A 17,172-nucleotide genomic window follows, 5' to 3' on the forward strand; every position below is an offset into this window, starting at 1 on the left:
TGCCCTTGTTATCAACAGCAGCCTTTTAAACTCACCTGAGCTAACAGGTATGTGCGCTGGTTACTCTGCTGCGCTTAAAATTTCTTTTTTGGTTTGCTACAATGCCTTTTCTGAAACGTTGTCTCCTTCTGCTGGAACACTGACTTCTTTCATTTAATGCTTGCAGACTATAAAAGAGAACCCAACCCAAAAAGTTTGGTTGATTAGTCTGTGGCATTCTGTTAAACTGTTGCTTATGGCGGTCTCTGTGAGCTTCTCAGCGACATTCAGCCAGCCAGGTATCCTGCCTGCAGTAGATGGAATGTGGCAATGGAACGCTGGCTGCGCGTGTCATAATAGGCTCTGAGCCTTTATATACCTGTGCACAGCAGCAGCCACCTTCAGTCTGCTGCTGGACAGCCAGCAGCAGCAGCAGCAGGAGAGGTATGTAATCAGGAGCCCTCCTGCTAAGGGTAGACAGCTGCTCGTTCCACCCCACCCCCCGCCTTAATTGGTTCTCCTCCCTTCCAACGGTGTTGAGGCGGGTGGGAACAGCAGGGGGTGAAGGTGCTGTGTTTAAAGAGGTGGAGTTATGCAGATCTAAAACGCGTGGATTGCAGCAGCAGCAAGCCGAAAAGTGCAGGCATGTAAGGGATCTAGAGGTTGACAACATGTCTTCTTAACGGGAGTCCAGGAGCTCATCTCCACAAATGGACTTTTCAGGATCCTTGGGTGGCTCCGTAGTTTGAAACCAATTCTGGTTATCGCTTCTCGGCCTTTTGGCTAAGATCAAGTGTAGTATCTGTTCTTATCAGTTTAATATCTGATACGTCCCCTATCTGGGGACCATATATTAAATGGATTTTTAGAACAGGGAGATGGAAAAAGAGCTTGCTCTGTCCACTCCACGCATTGACCTGGTATTGCAGTATCTCCAGGACCGGTGCACCCCTTCTTTAATGCAGTTTCTAAAATCAGAAAGAATTGAATTCAATGTTTTTTGTTCATTTTGCTTGTTTGTCGGATTTTGGGATGGACTCTTTGGCTTTGCTTTTCTTCTCCTCATTGGATTTTTCATGTTCAAAGTTGCAGAAGCCAGATTACAAGCTCATTTTGGTTCAACTTCAGCAACTGTGCATTGCATTGCCATGTAATGTGATGCAATGCTATCTTTCTAGCTCTCCCTTTTTACTTCCTTTTGGATAAACAGACATATTAGGCAAGCATTTTGGAGCTTTCACCTAAATAACTACAGGTGGTGAGATAAGCTGCACAATATAATTGACCTTTCAGTATATTGTTGCACACACACCATCTATTTAGCAAATGCCCTTGTTATCAACAGCAGCCTTTTAAACTCACCTGAGCTAACAGGTATGTGCGCTGGTTACTCTGCTGCGCTTAAAATTTCTTTTTTGGTTTGCTACAATGCCTTTTCTGAAACGTTGTCTCCTTCTGCTGGAACACTGACTTCTTTCATTTAATGCCTGCAGACTATAAAAGAGAACCCAACCCAAAAAGTTTGGTTGATTAGTCTGTGGCATTCTGTTAAACTGTTGCTTATGGCGGTCTCTGTGAGCTTCTCAGCGACATTCAGCCAGCCAGGTATCCTGCCTGCAGTAGATGGAATGTGGCAATGGAACGCTGGCTGCGCGTGTCATAATAGGCTCTGAGCCTTTATATACCTGTGCACAGCAGCAGCCACCTTCAGTCTGCTGCTGGACAGCCAGCAGCAGCAGCAGCAGGAGAGGTATGTAATCAGGAGCCCTCCTGCTAAGGGTAGACAGCTGCTCGTTCCACCCCACCCCCCGCCTTAATTGGTTCTCCTCCCTTCCAACGGTGTTGAGGCGGGTGGGAACAGCAGGGGGTGAAGGTGCTGTGTTTAAAGAGGTGGAGTTATGCAGATCTAAAACGCGTGGATTGCAGCAGCAGCAAGCCGAAAAGTGCAGGCATGTAAGGGATCTAGAGGTTGACAACATGTCTTCTTAACGGGAGTCCAGGAGCTCATCTCCACAAATGGACTTTTCAGGATCCTTGGGTGGCTCCGTAGTTTGAAACCAATTCTGGTTATCGCTTCTCGGCCTTTTGGCTAAGATCAAGTGTAGTATCTGTTCTTATCAGTTTAATATCTGATACGTCCCCTATCTGGGGACCATATATTAAATGGATTTTTAGAACAGGGAGATGGAAAAAGAGCTTGCTCTGTCCACTCCACGCATTGACCTGGTATTGCAGTATCTCCAGGACCGGTGCACCCCTTCTTTAATGCAGTTTCTAAAATCAGAAAGAATTGAATTCAATGTTTTTTGTTCATTTTGCTTGTTTGTCGGATTTTGGGATGGACTCTTTGGCTTTGCTTTTCTTCTCCTCATTGGATTTTTCATGTTCAAAGTTGCAGAAGCCAGATTACAAGCTCATTTTGGTTCAACTTCAGCAACTGTGCATTGCATTGCCATGTAATGTGATGCAATGCTATCTTTCTAGCTCTCCCTTTTTACTTCCTTTTGGATAAACAGACATATTAGGCAAGCATTTTGGAGCTTTCACCTAAATAACTACAGGTGGTGAGATAAGCTGCACAATATAATTGACCTTTCAGTATATTGTTGCACACACACCATCTATTTAGCAAATGCCCTTGTTATCAACAGCAGCCTTTTAAACTCACCTGAGCTAACAGGTATGTGCGCTGGTTACTCTGCTGCGCTTAAAATTTCTTTTTTGGTTTGCTACAATGCCTTTTCTGAAACGTTGTCTCCTTCTGCTGGAACACTGACTTCTTTCATTTAATGCCTGCAGACTATAAAAGAGAACCCAACCCAAAAAGTTTGGTTGATTAGTCTGTGGCATTCTGTTAAACTGTTGCTTATGGCGGTCTCTGTGAGCTTCTCAGCGACATTCAGCCAGCCAGGTATCCTGCCTGCAGTAGATGGAATGTGGCAATGGAACGCTGGCTGCGCGTGTCATAATAGGCTCTGAGCCTTTATATACCTGTGCACAGCAGCAGCCACCTTCAGTCTGCTGCTGGACAGCCAGCAGCAGCAGCAGCAGGAGAGGTATGTAATCAGGAGCCCTCCTGCTAAGGGTAGACAGCTGCTCGTTCCACCCCACCCCCCGCCTTAATTGGTTCTCCTCCCTTCCAACGGTGTTGAGGCGGGTGGGAACAGCAGGGGGTGAAGGTGCTGTGTTTAAAGAGGTGGAGTTATGCAGATCTAAAACGCGTGGATTGCAGCAGCAGCAAGCCGAAAAGTGCAGGCATGTAAGGGATCTAGAGGTTGACAACATGTCTTCTTAACGGGAGTCCAGGAGCTCATCTCCACAAATGGACTTTTCAGGATCCTTGGGTGGCTCCGTAGTTTGAAACCAATTCTGGTTATCGCTTCTCGGCCTTTTGGCTAAGATCAAGTGTAGTATCTGTTCTTATCAGTTTAATATCTGATACGTCCCCTATCTGGGGACCATATATTAAATGGATTTTTAGAACAGGGAGATGGAAAAAGAGCTTGCTCTGTCCACTCCACGCATTGACCTGGTATTGCAGTATCTCCAGGACCGGTGCACCCCTTCTTTAATGCAGTTTCTAAAATCAGAAAGAATTGAATTCAATGTTTTTTGTTCATTTTGCTTGTTTGTCGGATTTTGGGATGGACTCTTTGGCTTTGCTTTTCTTCTCCTCATTGGATTTTTCATGTTCAAAGTTGCAGAAGCCAGATTACAAGCTCATTTTGGTTCAACTTCAGCAACTGTGCATTGCATTGCCATGTAATGTGATGCAATGCTATCTTTCTAGCTCTCCCTTTTTACTTCCTTTTGGATAAACAGACATATTAGGCAAGCATTTTGGAGCTTTCACCTAAATAACTACAGGTGGTGAGATAAGCTGCACAATATAACTGACCTTTCAGTATATTGTTGCACACACACCATCTATTTAGCAAATGCCCTTGTTATCAACAGCAGCCTTTTAAACTCACCTGAGCTAACAGGTATGTGCGCTGGTTACTCTGCTGCGCTTAAAATTTCTTTTTTGGTTTGCTACAATGCCTTTTCTGAAACGTTGTCTCCTTCTGCTGGAACACTGACTTCTTTCATTTAATGCCTGCAGACTATAAAAGAGAACCCAACCCAAAAAGTTTGGTTGATTAGTCTGTGGCATTCTGTTAAACTGTTGCTTATGGCGGTCTCTGTGAGCTTCTCAGCGACATTCAGCCAGCCAGGTATCCTGCCTGCAGTAGATGGAATGTGGCAATGGAACGCTGGCTGCGCGTGTCATAATAGGCTCTGAGCCTTTATATACCTGTGCACAGCAGCAGCCACCTTCAGTCTGCTGCTGGACAGCCAGCAGCAGCAGCAGCAGGAGAGGTATGTAATCAGGAGCCCTCCTGCTAAGGGTAGACAGCTGCTCGTTCCACCCCACCCCCCGCCTTAATTGGTTCTCCTCCCTTCCAACGGTGTTGAGGCGGGTGGGAACAGCAGGGGGTGAAGGTGCTGTGTTTAAAGAGGTGGAGTTATGCAGATCTAAAACGCGTGGATTGCAGCAGCAGCAAGCCGAAAAGTGCAGGCATGTAAGGGATCTAGAGGTTGACAACATGTCTTCTTAACGGGAGTCCAGGAGCTCATCTCCACAAATGGACTTTTCAGGATCCTTGGGTGGCTCCGTAGTTTGAAACCAATTCTGGTTATCGCTTCTCGGCCTTTTGGCTAAGATCAAGTGTAGTATCTGTTCTTATCAGTTTAATATCTGATACGTCCCCTATCTGGGGACCATATATTAAATGGATTTTTAGAACAGGGAGATGGAAAAAGAGCTTGCTCTGTCCACTCCACGCATTGACCTGGTATTGCAGTATCTCCAGGACCGGTGCACCCCTTCTTTAATGCAGTTTCTAAAATCAGAAAGAATTGAATTCAATGTTTTTTGTTCATTTTGCTTGTTTGTCGGATTTTGGGATGGACTCTTTGGCTTTGCTTTTCTTCTCCTCATTGGATTTTTCATGTTCAAAGTTGCAGAAGCCAGATTACAAGCTCATTTTGGTTCAACTTCAGCAACTGTGCATTGCATTGCCATGTAATGTGATGCAATGCTATCTTTCTAGCTCTCCCTTTTTACTTCCTTTTGGATAAACAGACATATTAGGCAAGCATTTTGGAGCTTTCACCTAAATAACTACAGGTGGTGAGATAAGCTGCACAATATAATTGACCTTTCAGTATATTGTTGCACACACACCATCTATTTAGCAAATGCCCTTGTTATCAACAGCAGCCTTTTAAACTCACCTGAGCTAACAGGTATGTGCGCTGGTTACTCTGCTGCGCTTAAAATTTCTTTTTTGGTTTGCTACAATGCCTTTTCTGAAACGTTGTCTCCTTCTGCTGGAACACTGACTTCTTTCATTTAATGCCTGCAGACTATAAAAGAGAACCCAACCCAAAAAGTTTGGTTGATTAGTCTGTGGCATTCTGTTAAACTGTTGCTTATGGCGGTCTCTGTGAGCTTCTCAGCGACATTCAGCCAGCCAGGTATCCTGCCTGCAGTAGATGGAATGTGGCAATGGAACGCTGGCTGCGCGTGTCATAATAGGCTCTGAGCCTTTATATACCTGTGCACAGCAGCAGCCACCTTCAGTCTGCTGCTGGACAGCCAGCAGCAGCAGCAGCAGCAGGAGAGGTATGTAATCAGGAGCCCTCCTGCTAAGGGTAGACAGCTGCTCGTTCCACCCCACCCCCCGCCTTAATTGGTTCTCCTCCCTTCCAACGGTGTTGAGGCGGGTGGGAACAGCAGGGGGTGAAGGTGCTGTGTTTAAAGAGGTGGAGTTATGCAGATCTAAAACGCGTGGATTGCAGCAGCAGCAAGCCGAAAAGTGCAGGCATGTAAGGGATCTAGAGGTTGACAACATGTCTTCTTAACGGGAGTCCAGGAGCTCATCTCCACAAATGGACTTTTCAGGATCCTTGGGTGGCTCCGTAGTTTGAAACCAATTCTGGTTATCGCTTCTCGGCCTTTTGGCTAAGATCAAGTGTAGTATCTGTTCTTATCAGTTTAATATCTGATACGTCCCCTATCTGGGGACCATATATTAAATGGATTTTTAGAACAGGGAGATGGAAAAAGAGCTTGCTCTGTCCACTCCACGCATTGACCTGGTATTGCAGTATCTCCAGGACCGGTGCACCCCTTCTTTAATGCAGTTTCTAAAATCAGAAAGAATTGAATTCAATGTTTTTTGTTCATTTTGCTTGTTTGTCGGATTTTGGGATGGACTCTTTGGCTTTGCTTTTCTTCTCCTCATTGGATTTTTCATGTTCAAAGTTGCAGAAGCCAGATTACAAGCTCATTTTGGTTCAACTTCAGCAACTGTGCATTGCATTGCCATGTAATGTGATGCAATGCTATCTTTCTAGCTCTCCCTTTTTACTTCCTTTTGGATAAACAGACATATTAGGCAAGCATTTTGGAGCTTTCACCTAAATAACTACAGGTGGTGAGATAAGCTGCACAATATAATTGACCTTTCAGTATATTGTTGCACACACACCATCTATTTAGCAAATGCCCTTGTTATCAACAGCAGCCTTTTAAACTCACCTGAGCTAACAGGTATGTGCGCTGGTTACTCTGCTGCGCTTAAAATTTCTTTTTTGGTTTGCTACAATGCCTTTTCTGAAACGTTGTCTCCTTCTGCTGGAACACTGACTTCTTTCATTTAATGCCTGCAGACTATAAAAGAGAACCCAACCCAAAAAGTTTGGTTGATTAGTCTGTGGCATTCTGTTAAACTGTTGCTTATGGCGGTCTCTGTGAGCTTCTCAGCGACATTCAGCCAGCCAGGTATCCTGCCTGCAGTAGATGGAATGTGGCAATGGAACGCTGGCTGCGCGTGTCATAATAGGCTCTGAGCCTTTATATACCTGTGCACAGCAGCAGCCACCTTCAGTCTGCTGCTGGACAGCCAGCAGCAGCAGCAGCAGGAGAGGTATGTAATCAGGAGCCCTCCTGCTAAGGGTAGACAGCTGCTCGTTCCACCCCACCCCCCGCCTTAATTGGTTCTCCTCCCTTCCAACGGTGTTGAGGCGGGTGGGAACAGCAGGGGGTGAAGGTGCTGTGTTTAAAGAGGTGGAGTTATGCAGATCTAAAACGCGTGGATTGCAGCAGCAGCAAGCCAAAAAGTGCAGGCATGTAAGGGATCTAGAGGTTGACAACATGTCTTCTTAACGGGAGTCCAGGAGCTCATCTCCACAAATGGACTTTTCAGGATCCTTGGGTGGCTCCGTAGTTTGAAACCAATTCTGGTTATCGCTTCTCGGCCTTTTGGCTAAGATCAAGTGTAGTATCTGTTCTTATCAGTTTAATATCTGATACGTCCCCTATCTGGGGACCATATATTAAATGGATTTTTAGAACAGGGAGATGGAAAAAGAGCTTGCTCTGTCCACTCCACGCATTGACCTGGTATTGCAGTATCTCCAGGACCGGTGCACCCCTTCTTTAATGCAGTTTCTAAAATCAGAAAGAATTGAATTCAATGTTTTTTGTTCATTTTGCTTGTTTGTCGGATTTTGGGATGGACTCTTTGGCTTTGCTTTTCTTCTCCTCATTGGATTTTTCATGTTCAAAGTTGCAGAAGCCAGATTACAAGCTCATTTTGGTTCAACTTCAGCAACTGTGCATTGCATTGCCATGTAATGTGATGCAATGCTATCTTTCTAGCTCTCCCTTTTTACTTCCTTTTGGATAAACAGACATATTAGGCAAGCATTTTGGAGCTTTCACCTAAATAACTACAGGTGGTGAGATAAGCTGCACAATATAATTGACCTTTCAGTATATTGTTGCACACACACCATCTATTTAGCAAATGCCCTTGTTATCAACAGCAGCCTTTTAAACTCACCTGAGCTAACAGGTATGTGCGCTGGTTACTCTGCTGCGCTTAAAATTTCTTTTTTGGTTTGCTACAATGCCTTTTCTGAAACGTTGTCTCCTTCTGCTGGAACACTGACTTCTTTCATTTAATGCCTGCAGACTATAAAAGAGAACCCAACCCAAAAAGTTTGGTTGATTAGTCTGTGGCATTCTGTTAAACTGTTGCTTATGGCGGTCTCTGTGAGCTTCTCAGCGACATTCAGCCAGCCAGGTATCCTGCCTGCAGTAGATGGAATGTGGCAATGGAACGCTGGCTGCGCGTGTCATAATAGGCTCTGAGCCTTTATATACCTGTGCACAGCAGCAGCCACCTTCAGTCTGCTGCTGGACAGCCAGCAGCAGCAGCAGCAGGAGAGGTATGTAATCAGGAGCCCTCCTGCTAAGGGTAGACAGCTGCTCGTTCCACCCCACCCCCCGCCTTAATTGGTTCTCCTCCCTTCCAACGGTGTTGAGGCGGGTGGGAACAGCAGGGGGTGAAGGTGCTGTGTTTAAAGAGGTGGAGTTATGCAGATCTAAAACGCGTGGATTGCAGCAGCAGCAAGCCGAAAAGTGCAGGCATGTAAGGGATCTAGAGGTTGACAACATGTCTTCTTAACGGGAGTCCAGGAGCTCATCTTCACAAATGGACTTTTCAGGATCCTTGGGTGGCTCCGTAGTTTGAAACCAATTCTGGTTATCGCTTCTCGGCCTTTTGGCTAAGATCAAGTGTAGTATCTGTTCTTATCAGTTTAATATCTGATACGTCCCCTATCTGGGGACCATATATTAAATGGATTTTTAGAACAGGGAGATGGAAAAAGAGCTTGCTCTGTCCACTCCACGCATTGACCTGGTATTGCAGTATCTCCAGGACCGGTGCACCCCTTCTTTAATGCAGTTTCTAAAATCAGAAAGAATTGAATTCAATGTTTTTTGTTCATTTTGCTTGTTTGTCGGATTTTGGGATGGACTCTTTGGCTTTGCTTTTCTTCTCCTCATTGGATTTTTCATGTTCAAAGTTGCAGAAGCCAGATTACAAGCTCATTTTGGTTCAACTTCAGCAACTGTGCATTGCATTGCCATGTAATGTGATGCAATGCTATCTTTCTAGCTCTCCCTTTTTACTTCCTTTTGGATAAACAGACATATTAGGCAAGCATTTTGGAGCTTTCACCTAAATAACTACAGGTGGTGAGATAAGCTGCACAATATAATTGACCTTTCAGTATATTGTTGCACACACACCATCTATTTAGCAAATGCCCTTGTTATCAACAGCAGCCTTTTAAACTCACCTGAGCTAACAGGTATGTGCGCTGGTTACTCTGCTGCGCTTAAAATTTCTTTTTTGGTTTGCTACAATGCCTTTTCTGAAACGTTGTCTCCTTCTGCTGGAACACTGACTTCTTTCATTTAATGCCTGCAGACTATAAAAGAGAACCCAACCCAAAAAGTTTGGTTGATTAGTCTGTGGCATTCTGTTAAACTGTTGCTTATGGCGGTCTCTGTGAGCTTCTCAGCGACATTCAGCCAGCCAGGTATCCTGCCTGCAGTAGATGGAATGTGGCAATGGAACGCTGGCTGCGCGTGTCATAATAGGCTCTGAGCCTTTATATACCTGTGCACAGCAGCAGCCACCTTCAGTCTGCTGCTGGACAGCCAGCAGCAGCAGCAGGAGAGGTATGTAATCAGGAGCCCTCCTGCTAAGGGTAGACAGCTGCTCGTTCCACCCCACCCCCCGCCTTAATTGGTTCTCCTCCCTTCCAACGGTGTTGAGGCGGGTGGGAACAGCAGGGGGTGAAGGTGCTGTGTTTAAAGAGGTGGAGTTATGCAGATCTAAAACGCGTGGATTGCAGCAGCAGCAAGCCGAAAAGTGCAGGCATGTAAGGGATCTAGAGGTTGACAACATGTCTTCTTAACGGGAGTCCAGGAGCTCATCTCCACAAATGGACTTTTCAGGATCCTTGGGTGGCTCCGTAGTTTGAAACCAATTCTGGTTATCGTTTCTCGGCCTTTTGGCTAAGATCAAGTGTAGTATCTGTTCTTATCAGTTTAATATCTGATACGTCCCCTATCTGGGGACCATATATTAAATGGATTTTTAGAACAGGGAGATGGAAAAAGAGCTTGCTCTGTCCACTCCACGCATTGACCTGGTATTGCAGTATCTCCAGGACCGGTGCACCCCTTCTTTAATGCAGTTTCTAAAATCAGAAAGAATTGAATTCAATGTTTTTTGTTCATTTTGCTTGTTTGTCGGATTTTGGGATGGACTCTTTGGCTTTGCTTTTCTTCTCCTCATTGGATTTTTCATGTTCAAAGTTGCAGAAGCCAGATTACAAGCTCATTTTGGTTCAACTTCAGCCACTGTGCATTGCATTGCCATGTAATGTGATGCAATGCTATCTTTTTAGCTCTCCCTTGTTACTTCCTTTTGGATAAACAGACATATTAGGCAAGCATTTTGGAGCTTTCACCTAAATAACTACAGGTGGTGAGATAAGCTGCACAATATAATTGACCTTTCAGTATATTGTTGCACACACACCATCTATTTAGCAAATGCCCTTGTTATCAACAGCAGCCTTTTAAACTCACCTGAGCTAACAGGTATGTGCGCTGGTTACTCTGCTGCGCTTAAAATTTATTTTTTGGTTTGCTACAATGCCTTTTCTGAAACGTTGTCTCCTTCTGCTGGAACACTGACTTCTTTCATTTAATGCCTGCAGACTATAAAAGAGAACCCAACCCAAAAAGTTTGGTTGATTAGTCTGTGGCATTCTGTTAAACTGTTGCTTATGGCGGTCTCTGTGAGCTTCTCAGTGACATTCAGCCAGCCAGGTATCCTGCCTGCAGTAGATGGAATGTGGCAATGGAACGCTGGCTGCGCGTGTCATAATAGGCTCTGAGCCTTTATATACCTGTGCACAGCAGCAGCCACCTTCAGTCTGCTGCTGGACAGCCAGCAGCAGCAGCAGCAGGAGAGGTATGTAATCAGGGGCCCTCCTGCTAAGGGTAGACAGCTGCTCGTTCCACCCCACCCCCCGCCTTAATTGGTTCTCCTCCCTTCCAACGGTGTTGAGGCGGGTGGGAACAGCAGGGGGTGAAGGTGCTGTGTTTAAAGAGGTGGAGTTATGCAGATCTAAAACGCGTGGATTGCAGCAGCAGCAAGCCGAAAAGTGCAGGCATGTAAGGGATCTAGAGGTTGACAACATGTCTTCTTAACGGGAGTCCAGGAGCTCATCTCCACAAATGGACTTTTCAGGATCCTTGGGTGGCTCCGTAGTTTGAAACCAATTCTGGTTATCGCTTCTCGGCCTTTTGGCTAAGATCAAGTGTAGTATCTGTTCTTATCAGTTTAATATCTGATACGTCCCCTATCTGGGGACCATATATTAAATGGATTTTTAGAACAGGGAGATGGAAAAAGAGCTTGCTCTGTCCACTCCACGCATTGACCTGGTATTGCAGTATCTCCAGGACCGGTGCACCCCTTCTTTAATGCAGTTTCTAAAATCAGAAAGAATTGAATTCAATGTTTTTTGTTCATTTTGCTTGTTTGTCGGATTTTGGGATGGACTCTTTGGCTTTGCTTTTCTTCTCCTCATTGGATTTTTCATGTTCAAAGTTGCAGAAGCCAGATTACAAGCTCATTTTGGTTCAACTTCAGCAACTGTGCATTGCATTGCCATGTAATGTGATGCAATGCTATCTTTCTAGCTCTCCCTTTTTACTTCCTTTTGGATAAACAGACATATTAGGCAAGCATTTTGGAGCTTTCACCTAAATAACTACAGGTGGTGAGATAAGCTGCACAATATAATTGACCTTTCAGTATATTGTTGCACACACACCATCTATTTAGCAAATGCCCTTGTTATCAACAGCAGCCTTTTAAACTCACCTGAGCTAACAGGTATGTGCGCTGGTTACTCTGCTGCGCTTAAAATTTCTTTTTTGGTTTGCTACAATGCCTTTTCTGAAACGTTGTCTCCTTCTGCTGGAACACTGACTTCTTTCATTTAATGCCTGCAGACTATAAAAGAGAACCCAACCCAAAAAGTTTGGTTGATTAGTCTGTGGCATTCTGTTAAACTGTTGCTTATGGCGGTCTCTGTGAGCTTCTCAGCGACATTCAGCCAGCCAGGTATCCTGCCTGCAGTAGATGGAATGTGGCAATGGAACGCTGGCTGCGCGTGTCATAATAGGCTCTGAGCCTTTATATACCTGTGCACAGCAGCAGCCACCTTCAGTCTGCTGCTGGACAGCCAGCAGCAGCAGGAGAGGTATGTAATCAGGGGCCCTCCTGCTAAGGGTAGACAGCTGCTCGTTCCACCCCACCCCCCGCCTTAATTGGTTCTCCTCCCTTCCAACGGTGTTGAGGCGGGTGGGAACAGCAGGGGGTGAAGGTGCTGTGTTTAAAGAGGTGGAGTTATGCAGATCTAAAACGCGTGGATTGCAGCAGCAGCAAGCCGAAAAGTGCAGGCATGTAAGGGATCTAGAGGTTGACAACATGTCTTCTTAACGGGAGTCCAGGAGCTCATCTCCACAAATGGACTTTTCAGGATCCTTGGGTGGCTCCGTAGTTTGAAACCAATTCTGGTTATCGCTTCTCGGCCTTTTGGCTAAGATCAAGTGTAGTATCTGTTCTTATCAGTTTAATATCTGATACGTCCCCTATCTGGGGACCATATATTAAATGGATTTTTAGAACAGGGAGATGGAAAAAGAGCTTGCTCTGTCCACTCCACGCATTGACCTGGTATTGCAGTATCTCCAGGACCGGTGCACCCCTTCTTTAATGCAGTTTCTAAAATCAGAAAGAATTGAATTCAATGTTTTTTGTTCATTTTGCTTGTTTGTCGGATTTTGGGATGGACTCTTTGGCTTTGCTTTTCTTCTCCTCATTGGATTTTTCATGTTCAAAGTTGCAGAAGCCAGATTACAAGCTCATTTTGGTTCAACTTCAGCAACTGTGCATTGCATTGCCATGTAATGTGATGCAATGCTATCTTTCTAGCTCTCCCTTTTTACTTCCTTTTGGATAAACAGACATATTAGGCAAGCATTTTGGAGCTTTCACCTAAATAACTACAGGTGGTGAGATAAGCTGCACAATATAATTGACCTTTCAGTATATTGTTGCACACACACCATCTATTTAGCAAATGCCCTTGTTATCAACAGCAGCCTTTTAAACTCACCTGAGCTAACAGGTATGTGCGCTGGTTACTCTGCTGCGCTTAAAATTTCTTTTTTGGTTTGCTACAATGCCTTTTCTGAAACGTTGTCTCCTTCTGCTGGAACACTGACTTCTTTCATTTAATGCCTGCAGACTATAAAAGAGAACCCAACCCAAAAAGTTTGGTTGATTAGTCTGTGGCATTCTGTTAAACTGTTGCTTATGGCGGTCTCTGTGAGCTTCTCAGCGACATTCAGCCAGCCAGGTATCCTGCCTGCAGTAGATGGAATGTGGCAATGGAACGCTGGCTGCGCGTGTCATAATAGGCTCTGAGCCTTTATATACCTGTGCACAGCAGCAGCCACCTTCAGTCTGCTGCTGGACAGCCAGCAGCAGCAGCAGCAGGAGAGGTATGTAATCAGGAGCCCTCCTGCTAAGGGTAGACAGCTGCTCGTTCCACCCCACCCCCCGCCTTAATTGGTTCTCCTCCCTTCCAACGGTGTTGAGGCGGGTGGGAACAGCAGGGGGTGAAGGTGCTGTGTTTAAAGAGGTGGAGTTATGCAGATCTAAAACGCGTGGATTGCAGCAGCAGCAAGCCGAAAAGTGCAGGCATGTAAGGGATCTAGAGGTTGACAACATGTCTTCTTAACAGGAGTCCAGGAGCTCATCTCCACAAATGGACTTTTCAGGATCCTTGGGTGGCTCCGTAGTTTGAAACCAATTCTGGTTATCGCTTCTCGGCCTTTTGGCTAAGATCAAGTGTAGTATCTGTTCTTATCAGTTTAATATCTGATACGTCCCCTATCTGGGGACCATATATTAAATGGATTTTTAGAACAGGGAGATGGAAAAAGAGCTTGCTCTGTCCACTCCACGCATTGACCTGGTATTGCAGTATCTCCAGGACCGGTGCACCCCTTCTTTAATGCAGTTTCTAAAATCAGAAAGAATTGAATTCAATGTTTTTTGTTCATTTTGCTTGTTTGTCGGATTTTGGGATGGACTCTTTGGCTTTGCTTTTCTTCTCCTCATTGGATTTTTCATGTTCAAAGTTGCAGAAGCCAGATTACAAGCTCATTTTGGTTCAACTTCAGCAACTGTGCATTGCATTGCCATGTAATGTGATGCAATGCTATCTTTCTAGCTCTCCCTTTTTACTTCCTTTTGGATAAACAGACATATTAGGCAAGCATTTTGGAGCTTTCACCTAAATAACTACAGGTGGTGAGATAAGCTGCACAATATAATTGACCTTTCAGTATATTGTTGCACACACACCATCTATTTAGCAAATGCCCTTGTTATCAACAGCAGCCTTTTAAACTCACCTGAGCTAACAGGTATGTGCGCTGGTTACTCTGCTGCGCTTAAAATTTCTTTTTTGGTTTGCTACAATGCCTTTTCTGAAACGTTGTCTCCTTCTGCTGGAACACTGACTTCTTTCATTTAATGCCTGCAGACTATAAAAGAGAACCCAACCCAAAAAGTTTGGTTGATTAGTCTGTGGCATTCTGTTAAACTGTTGCTTATGGCGGTCTCTGTGAGCTTCTCAGCGACATTCAGCCAGCCAGGTATCCTGCCTGCAGTAGATGGAATGTGGCAATGGAACGCTGGCTGCGCGTGTCATAATAGGCTCTGAGCCTTTATATACCTGTGCACAGCAGCAGCCACCTTCAGTCTGCTGCTGGACAGCCAGCAGCAGCAGCAGCAGGAGAGGTATGTAATCAGGAGCCCTCCTGCTAAGGGTAGACAGCTGCTCGTTCCACCCCACCCCCCGCCTTAATTGGTTCTCCTCCCTTCCAACGGTGTTGAGGCGGGTGGGAACAGCAGGGGGTGAAGGTGCTGTGTTTAAAGAGGTGGAGTTATGCAGATCTAAAACGCGTGGATTGCAGCAGCAGCAAGCCGAAAAGTGCAGGCATGTAAGGGATCTAGAGGTTGACAACATGTCTTCTTAACGGGAGTCCAGGAGCTCATCTCCACAAATGGACTTTTCAGGATCCTTGGGTGGCTCCGTAGTTTGAAACCAATTCTGGTTATCGCTTCTCGGCCTTTTGGCTAAGATCAAGTGTAGTATCTGTTCTTATCAGTTTAATATCTGATACGTCCCCTATCTGGGGACCATATATTAAATGGATTTTTAGAACAGGGAGATGGAAAAAGAGCTTGCTCTGTCCACTCCACGCATTGACCTGGTATTGCAGTATCTCCAGGACCGGTGCACCCCTTCTTTAATGCAGTTTCTAAAATCAGAAAGAATTGAATTCAATGTTTTTTGTTCATTTTGCTTGTTTGTCGGATTTTGGGATGGACTCTTTGGCTTTGCTTTTCTTCTCCTCATTGGATTTTTCATGTTCAAAGTTGCAGAAGCCAGATTACAAGCTCATTTTGGTTCAACTTCAGCAACTGTGCATTGCATTGCCATGTAATGTGATGCAATGCTATCTTTCTAGCTCTCCCTTTTTACTTCCTTTTGGATAAACAGACATATTAGGCAAGCATTTTGGAGCTTTCACCTAAATAACTACAGGTGGTGAGATAAGCTGCACAATATAATTGACCTTTCAGTATATTGTTGCACACACACCATCTATTTAGCAAATGCCCTTGTTATCAACAGCAGCCTTTTAAACTCACCTGAGCTAACAGGTATGTGCGCTGGTTACTCTGCTGCGCTTAAAATTTCTTTTTTGGTTTGCTACAATGCCTTTTCTGAAACGTTGTCTCCTTCTGCTGGAACACTGACTTCTTTCATTTAATGCCTGCAGACTATAAAAGAGAACCCAACCCAAAAAGTTTGGTTGATTAGTCTGTGGCATTCTGTTAAACTGTTGCTTATGGCGGTCTCTGTGAGCTTCTCAGCGACATTCAGCCAGCCAGGTATCCTGCCTGCAGTAGATGGAATGTGGCAATGGAACGCTGGCTGCGCGTGTCATAATAGGCTCTGAGCCTTTATATACCTGTGCACAGCAGCAGCCACCTTCAGTCTGCTGCTGGACAGCCAGCAGCAGCAGCAGCAGGAGAGGTATGTAATCAGGAGCCCTCCTGCTAAGGGTAGACAGCTGCTCGTTCCACCCCACCCCCCGCCTTAATTGGTTCTCCTCCCTTCCAACGGTGTTGAGGCGGGTGGGAACAGCAGGGGGTGAAGGTGCTGTGTTTAAAGAGGTGGAGTTATGCAGATCTAAAACGTGTGGATTGCAGCAGCAGCAAGCCGAAAAGTGCAGGCATGTAAGGGATCTAGAGGTTGACAACATGTCTTCTTAACAGGAGTCCAGGAGCTCATCTCCACAAATGGACTTTTCAGGATCCTTGGGTGGCTCCGTAGTTTGAAACCAATTCTGGTTATCGCTTCTCGGCCTTTTGGCTAAGATCAAGTGTAGTATCTGTTCTTATCAGTTTAATATCTGATACGTCCCCTATCTGGGGACCATATATTAAATGGATTTTTAGAACAGGGAGATGGAAAAAGAGCTTGCTCTGTCCACTCCACGCATTGACCTGGTATTGCAGTATCTCCAGGACCGGTGCACCCCTTCTTTAATGCAGTTTCTAAAATCAGAAAGAATTGAATTCAATGTTTTTTGTTCATTTTGCTTGTTTGTCGGATTTTGGGATGGACTCTTTGGCTTTGCTTTTCTTCTCCTCATTGGATTTTTCATGTTCAAAGTTGCAGAAGCCAGATTACAAGCTCATTTTGGTTCAACTTCAGCAACTGTGCATTGCATTGCCATGTAATGTGATGCAATGCTATCTTTCTAGCTCTCCCTTTTTACTTCCTTTTGGATAAACAGACATATTAGGCAAGCATTTTGGAGCTTTCACCTAAATAACTACAGGTGGTGAGATAAGCTGCACAATATAATTGACCTTTCAGTATATTGTTGCACACACACCATCTATTTAGCAAATGCCCTTGTTATCAACAGCAGCCTTTTAAACTCACCTGAGCTAACAGGTATGTGCGCTGGTTACTCTGCTGCGCTTAAAATTTCTTTTTTGGTTTGCTACAATGCCTTTTCTGAAACGTTGTCTCCTTCTGCTGGAACACTGACTTCTTTCATTTAATGCCTGCAGACTATAAAAGAGAACCCAACCCAAAAAGTTTGGT

The 17,172-nt window shown here is 44.9% G+C and overlaps 13 non-coding genes across 13 annotated transcripts; all 13 read left to right on the plus strand.

Annotated features, from left to right (window-relative positions):
• The first annotated feature begins 742 nt into the window (after nt 1–742).
• Nucleotides 743–933, plus strand: LOC141275460 (U2 spliceosomal RNA). Its single transcript, XR_012323699.1, has one exon. It is a non-coding gene; the product is annotated as a U2 spliceosomal RNA (small nuclear RNA).
• A 1,115-nt stretch (nt 934–2,048) lies between these two features.
• LOC141275461 (U2 spliceosomal RNA) lies at nt 2,049–2,239 on the plus strand. Its single transcript, XR_012323700.1, has one exon. It is a non-coding gene; the product is annotated as a U2 spliceosomal RNA (small nuclear RNA).
• Nucleotides 2,240–3,354: 1,115 nt separating this feature from the next.
• On the plus strand, nt 3,355–3,545 carry LOC141275463 (U2 spliceosomal RNA). Its single transcript, XR_012323702.1, has one exon. It is a non-coding gene; the product is annotated as a U2 spliceosomal RNA (small nuclear RNA).
• Nucleotides 3,546–4,660: 1,115 nt separating this feature from the next.
• LOC141275464 (U2 spliceosomal RNA) lies at nt 4,661–4,851 on the plus strand. Its single transcript, XR_012323703.1, has one exon. It is a non-coding gene; the product is annotated as a U2 spliceosomal RNA (small nuclear RNA).
• Nucleotides 4,852–5,969: 1,118 nt separating this feature from the next.
• LOC141275465 (U2 spliceosomal RNA) lies at nt 5,970–6,160 on the plus strand. The gene has a single exon (XR_012323704.1). It is a non-coding gene; the product is annotated as a U2 spliceosomal RNA (small nuclear RNA).
• A 1,115-nt stretch (nt 6,161–7,275) lies between these two features.
• On the plus strand, nt 7,276–7,466 carry LOC141275466 (U2 spliceosomal RNA). Its single transcript, XR_012323705.1, has one exon. It is a non-coding gene; the product is annotated as a U2 spliceosomal RNA (small nuclear RNA).
• Nucleotides 7,467–8,581: 1,115 nt separating this feature from the next.
• On the plus strand, nt 8,582–8,772 carry LOC141275467 (U2 spliceosomal RNA). Its single transcript, XR_012323706.1, has one exon. It is a non-coding gene; the product is annotated as a U2 spliceosomal RNA (small nuclear RNA).
• Nucleotides 8,773–9,884: 1,112 nt separating this feature from the next.
• Nucleotides 9,885–10,075, plus strand: LOC141149570 (U2 spliceosomal RNA). Its single transcript, XR_012245861.1, has one exon. It is a non-coding gene; the product is annotated as a U2 spliceosomal RNA (small nuclear RNA).
• A 1,115-nt stretch (nt 10,076–11,190) lies between these two features.
• Nucleotides 11,191–11,381, plus strand: LOC141275468 (U2 spliceosomal RNA). Its single transcript, XR_012323707.1, has one exon. It is a non-coding gene; the product is annotated as a U2 spliceosomal RNA (small nuclear RNA).
• Nucleotides 11,382–12,490: 1,109 nt separating this feature from the next.
• Nucleotides 12,491–12,681, plus strand: LOC141275469 (U2 spliceosomal RNA). Its single transcript, XR_012323708.1, has one exon. It is a non-coding gene; the product is annotated as a U2 spliceosomal RNA (small nuclear RNA).
• Nucleotides 12,682–13,796: 1,115 nt separating this feature from the next.
• On the plus strand, nt 13,797–13,987 carry LOC141275470 (U2 spliceosomal RNA). The gene has a single exon (XR_012323709.1). It is a non-coding gene; the product is annotated as a U2 spliceosomal RNA (small nuclear RNA).
• Nucleotides 13,988–15,102: 1,115 nt separating this feature from the next.
• LOC141275471 (U2 spliceosomal RNA) lies at nt 15,103–15,293 on the plus strand. Its single transcript, XR_012323710.1, has one exon. It is a non-coding gene; the product is annotated as a U2 spliceosomal RNA (small nuclear RNA).
• Nucleotides 15,294–16,408: 1,115 nt separating this feature from the next.
• LOC141275473 (U2 spliceosomal RNA) lies at nt 16,409–16,599 on the plus strand. Its single transcript, XR_012323711.1, has one exon. It is a non-coding gene; the product is annotated as a U2 spliceosomal RNA (small nuclear RNA).
• Nucleotides 16,600–17,172: the final 573 nt, after the last annotated feature.

The sequence above is a fragment of the Phyllobates terribilis genome, unplaced genomic scaffold, assembly GCF_046119375.1.
Source record: "Phyllobates terribilis strain yellow unplaced genomic scaffold, ASM4611937v1 Scaffold_5__5_contigs__length_657084704, whole genome shotgun sequence".
Taxonomy (NCBI): Eukaryota; Metazoa; Chordata; class Amphibia; order Anura; family Dendrobatidae; genus Phyllobates; species Phyllobates terribilis.